We start from the raw sequence: 6,403 nt of genomic DNA, 5'->3' as shown, positions 1-6,403 counted from the left end.
ATTGCCACTCACCTTCCATATTCGGTTATGCCCATGTTCTGTTGAATGTCCTTGTTGTCTTTTTCCATCCCCTTAGTTCCATCCCCAATGACAAATAGTTCAAGCATTCATATTTTCTAATCTAGACTATGAAAATATTAAATAACCACAACCTTTCTTATTTGTCCCCATAATTCTGCTAAAGTGATTTTTCCAAGACATACAACTTATTATATCATTTCTCTGATAAAGCCATTAAAACCTCCTTAAAGGATGCCTGGGAGGCTCAGTTAGTAAAGTATCTGACTTTGGCTCAGGTCATGAGTTTGGCTCTCATTCATGAGTTCGAGCCCCTCATTGGGCTCTGTGCTGACAGCTCAGAGCCTGCAGCCTGCTTCGGATTCTGTGTCTCCGTCTCTTTCTGTCTCTCTCTTTCTCTCTCTCTCTCTCTCTCTCTCTCTCTCTCTCTCTCAAAAAACTCCTTAAAATGATATAAATATCTGTGATCTGGTCCCTGATTGTCTTCCTAGAATGATATCTCCCATCAGTTTGTGCCAAATCACTGTTATGTGTACACATGCAAATGCAACATTATGATGCAGTTTGTTAAACCACGTGATGATTTTAGTTTCCAAGAACATTATTTTAATCTCTATGCCATTTATATTGTTTATTTTCTGTCTCTTTTACTCACACAAAACTCCCTCCACAAAAGTGAACTCACTTATGAATATTAAATCTTAAATAAAATACCACCAAATTAAAGCAAGGAATGTGTTAAACAGTAACAACAGTGAAAAAGGAGGCATTGATACCAAGAGGAAAATAAAGATGGCTTATTATTTGAAAAACAATTAACATCATATAATAGGTCAAAAGAAAAATACAGGTGTAATTCTAAAAGACATTTGATAAGATTTAATATTCTTTATTAGCAAATAAATTAGCAAATATATTACTGTTACCTATATATTTCATTACTATTTCACCTACTAACCTGTAACTTAAAAAAGGCATATATTTTTCATTATCTCTGTGTTTATCTAGTAGATAGCTGTCACTTAATATTTCTGAGGTAGCTAATAAGTACATGAGAAGACACCCAACATCATTAATCATCAGGGGAATTCAAATCAAAATCACAATGAGATAGAACCTCACATCTATTAGAATCTATCACCAAAAAGAAAACAAATAACAAGTGTTTTCAAGGATGTGAAAAAAAAGGCAACCCTCATGCACTGTTGTTGAGAATGTAAATCGGAGCAGCCATTATGGCAAACAGTATGGAGGTTCCTCAAAAATTAAAAATAGATATACCACCTCTGGGTGTTTATCCAAAGAAAATGAAAACACTAATGAAAAGATATATGCATCCTTATGTTTATTATAGCATTATTTGCAATAGCCAAGGTATTTAAACAACCTAAATGTCCAATGATGAATGAATGGATAAAGAAAATATGGTAAATATACACAATGGAATAGTATTTAGCCATTAATAAGAAGGAACTCTCACCATTTGCAACAACATGAATGGACTTTGAGGGTATTACACCAAGTGAAATAAGTCAGACAGAAATTACAAATACCATGTTATCTTATTTATATGTAGAATCTAATTTTTTTTTTTTTAATGAACCACAGGTTGGTGGTTGCCTAAGGCAGGGCTAGGGGAGGACACAACTGACTGGTGAAAGGGGTGAAAGGTGCAATTTCTTAGTTATAAAATGAATAAGTCATGAGGATATAATGCACAGCATAGTTACTATAACTAATAATACTGTATTGCTTATTTGAAATAAGCTAAGACAGTGGACCTTGAAAGTTCTTACCGCAAGAAAAAAAAAATGTGTCACTATGTATGGTGACAAACTTACTGTGGTAATCATTTTACAGCATACAATTATCAAATCACTACATTGTACACCTGAAACAAACAATGATGTCAATTACACAATCAATAAATCAACCAATCAATAGTATTTCTGGTGAATAAATACCTAACAAAATGTTAATTGAATTTATGATTCAATTTATTAGAAACAAATATAATTTTAACAAGGCTTGTCACATACTTTTCATATTAAACACTAAAATACATTCTAGAGAAAGAATTTAAATGTCATAATTAAAAAACAATAAATGTACACACGATGAATATGTGCCATTAAAATGGGGAAGATGTTAGGGTGCTTGGGTGGCTCAGTCAGTTAAGCATCTAACTCTTGATTTCAGCTCAGGTCATGATTTCATGAGTTTGAACCCTGCATCGGGCTCTGTGCTGACAGTGCAGAGCATGCTTGGAATTCTCTCTCTACCTCTATCTCTACCTCTATCTCTGCCCCTACCCTACTTGCTTTCTCTCTCAAAATAAACAAATAAACTTAAAAAAATTTTTTTTAGTCGGGAAGATGTTTATAAGCATAAAGGTAATGGAAGAAGTCACAAAAAAGAGGAATGTTATATTTGACCATGTGAAAGCTCACGGTATAATTACTAAAAAAAAAAACAAACAAGAACACAAAAGGAAAAACAAAAAATAAAATGTAAAACTAAGAAAAAATATTTTCTCTGCAAATACTAAAAAGGTTAGATACCTTGCATATATAAATCATTCAAACAAGTAATAAATGCTGGACAAATACTCAAAGATAGCAATAGAAAATTCACAAAAGAAGTATTTTAAGACAATAAAATGTGAAAAGTTCAACTGCAATAATCATTGGTTTAATTAATATTTGTTGAAAACCGGCACGTTCCAGACCTGTGATGACAACATTATGTCAGTATTCCACTGTTGTGAAACTGGCATTAAGCAGACCAACAAAAACCTATGTAGTATTCCAAGCGACAATAAGAAACAGAAAGCATTGACTTTTGAAGAGGGATGGATTGTTATCCAACATGGTGTAAACAGGGTAGACATCCCGAATAAGGTGTGTGCCTGTTATCAATTTCTTGCCTCTCAGCTCTAAGTCCATCATCCTTTGCTCTCCACTGTGCCACTCTACCTCATCCCAGTCTGTTCCTTCCTTGGGTGCTCTGCCTCAGACTGAAAAGTAGACAGATATTGCTTTTTTTATTACTATTATTTCACATTTATATAGCGTGATATCCTTTATTTATCTCTCATTCTTAAAGCAAATGACAAATCTACTTTTCAAGGATGGAATCTTGCTGTTACTGAGAATATCTTCAATGTTATACTTCAACTCCAAAAACAGAAATGTTCCATACAATAGCAGCAAATACTGTGGTTTTTAAGGTGATTGCACTAATGCAGGTGCACTCATTTGCTTATGCTTGCCATAAAATGAAATTACTGCCTGTGACATCTCGTGATTCAAAAAGTTGGAGACTCAAGCCATGTACATGACTTCTGGTGATAACTCTTTTAAGGCTGTCCAAAAGCAAATTAACTGATATATGATGCTATTTACTGAAAGAGAAAAAGAAAAGCAAGAAGAAAAAGAAACATCCTTCACTGTCTTTCATTCATTGCATCAATTATGTACACAAAGCAGCATCTTTATCATTTGGTCTCTCCAGACAAAATACATTTTCTCTCTGTAGTTCATTCTGACCACTTCAAATGTTGCTATCATCAACATCTCTTGCTTCTCTCTATATCTCACATATCTGCTTCTGAATGGGACAAATCATCAGGCAAAGAAGCCAACCAACTGTGTCATCTCAATGACTCATTGTAGATGCTTTTGAAACATCTTAACTATTTCAAGGCATTAGCATTTCTTCACCTTCCTTGTAATTCTCAAGGTCTCTCTTGATGGAGTCCTATGCATTAGTACAAAAAGCAGCTTAAGATCTTCTAGCTTTCTCTTCTCATTTTATATTCCCAGGACTCCATATCAAAATATCTAAGAGGTCTGGGGCACCTGGGTGACTTAGTTAAGTGTCCTTCTCTTGATCTCAGCTCAGGTCTTGATCTCAGGATTGGTCCTGATTTCCAAGCCTCATGTTGGGCTCTGTGCTGGGCATGAAGCCTACTTAAAAATTACATAAATAAATAAATAAATAAATAAATAAATAAATAAATAAAGTCTATGAAGTCTAAGAAATTAATAAGGATAGACATATTGAGTTTTCTCAGCTTATTCTTGTGACCAAACTGTATAGGATGAAGCTGTTTATTGTCCTAACTTTCTGCAGGGCAGATGATAAGATCATCACATTGGAACTGGTTGCTTAACATCTTCCAACTATTTTTTAATTGTAAGTATAGGCCTGACGCTTAGGCCTTCCTGAATATTTTCATCTGTACACTCCTTGATGTACTGCCTCAGAGGGAGTGGAGGGGCACTCACTGGCTCTGGTTCACCCATTGTGGAACAGCCTAAACCCCAGCTCTCTGTTTACACTGGTAGGGGCCTTGGCCTCCCTGCCAACATCTGACTCTGGCCTCCTCCTCCAAAAAGAAGCGACTGGTGCTTTTTAAACATTCCTTTCTTTTACTCACATTCCACTGGTGCTTTTTAAAAATTCCTTTCTTTTACTCACATTCCACCTCTAGTCTATCAGTGAATCATGTTGGCTTTCCCTCCAAAATCATTCTCAGTTTAATCCATTTTCTTCCATTTCCACTGCTATAAACCTACAAGAAGCCATTATCATCTCATGGCCTGCCACTGAAATAAACCTCTACCTGGTCTCTGCTTTCATCCTTGTTCTCCACCTCCTGATTCATTCTTTATATGGCAGTTGATAAGGGAGTATCCCCCATCCCAACCCTGCCATGGAATATGTGTGATATTCCTCGGACACTCTTGGCTACCCAAGAACAAAGAAAAGGGGTTTAGTTGCTTGCCAGGGTGATGTGGGAAACTTAGGCAAATGAAAAATTAATTCCCTTATTGCTGATAGCCCATTGACAAGTCCTTGAAACCAGCAGAGTGACCTCTCTCTAAAAGCCCAGTTGCCTCAATGAGGACACTTTGCTAGGGGCAAAAGAGAATCTTAGCTTAACAGTATCCCAACCTCGAGGATCCTGTAAGTCTACTTCCTTTATCTCAACTACCCCAAGATATAGGCTGGCAATCATACTCCAAGCTTATGGCCCCCTGATATACATCTGAAGGGTCTCATGACTGAGGTTTTATTAAATGGTAATAAACGGCATTTCCCTACCAACAGCTAGCCCCTCAAGGTCCTAGAAACCTTGCTTCTAAAATACCTTAAAGACTTACTCTATCTCTGACCCCCTCCCAATCTGGGGGTTTATAATGAGTTACCTGTCATGACCCCAGTGCAGCTCTTCCTGCCCATGGGTCCTGACCCCATGCTTTAATGAAAGCACCTTTTTGCACCAAAGACGTATTTAAGAATTCTTCTTGGCTGTCGGCTCCAGACCACCCCACCATCACCCCAAAACTTCATCTGCAGTTATACCTCAAATTAGTTAATATCATGCTATTCCACTTTCAACAGTCTCTCTTATTTTATAGAATAAATCAAGCTTTTCTTCTTTCCTTCATCTACCATGCTTTCTTCTTCAAACTTAGGTCTGAGCATAATGACCAAAGCCCAGAATAAAAATAATTTATTGCAACTTAAATCAGTTAGGCATTTTATTCAAATTATAGCAGCATTTTTTTAATGGAATTCTAAATATCCAAACAATAAAGCTTCATGAGATCAAGAATGAGAGGTAAATTTGAAAAGGCTTGTTAAAAGTGTCAGCCATTAAATTTCTGAATAATCACATTTTATAGTAATCAAATTATTAACTTGGAATTATTTCAATAATTGCAAAGAATTTCAATAATTATTTGAACTTTAAGAAGATACAGTATGTATCAGGGCAGGTAGTGCTGGGAATAGGAAAGTGATATGTGCTCAAGAGTAGACAGTGCATTGTTCCAAAATATCACTTTCTCAGTGCATATTTGCCTTCTTTTTGGCCTTTCCCCTTTTTCTCTTTAGTTCTTTTCCTCATATATTTTTCCTTTTCTTTGTTACTTAATGACGGGATTGTGACAATAGAGTCTCAAGCTTTTGTCACTAAATTTAGTCACTCCTCCAATAGTTAAGGCTTCCTTACTCTGTGCCAAGCACTGCCTGGGAGCAGGGCCCACGTGGTTTATAAGCACTCTTTTGAATGATGTCAGGCACATACGGACCACCATAGTCATCAATTCATTCATGAATTAATTTGATCAGTAATAATTGCTGATTATAGAAGTCTCTTTGAGAGGCCTGAGAAAATTGAAACTTAAAAGCTTAAGTTATGGGAAACTGAAACCTAACCAAGCTTAACCAGCTTATTCTGCTTCTGTACAATTGCTTGGCGCGCCCATGTATTCCTGATCAATCATTATTGCCTGGCACATCCGTATATTCTTGATCAACCATTGTTACTTGGCACATCCGTGTACTCCTGATCAATCATTGTGATACCCGTACT

General features: G+C 36.1%; 1 pseudogene; it reads right to left on the bottom strand.

Annotated features, from left to right (window-relative positions):
* Positions 1 to 3,463: 3,463 nt before the first annotated feature.
* LOC101093858 lies at positions 3,464 to 4,325 on the bottom strand (annotated as a pseudogene).
* Positions 4,326 to 6,403: the final 2,078 nt, after the last annotated feature.

The sequence above is a fragment of the Felis catus genome, chromosome B2 (genome assembly GCF_018350175.1).
Source record: "Felis catus isolate Fca126 chromosome B2, F.catus_Fca126_mat1.0, whole genome shotgun sequence".
NCBI lineage: Eukaryota > Metazoa > Chordata > Mammalia > Carnivora > Felidae > Felis > Felis catus.
Note: the sequence above shows the minus strand (reverse complement) of the source record. Positions and strands in the feature narration are given on the sequence as shown.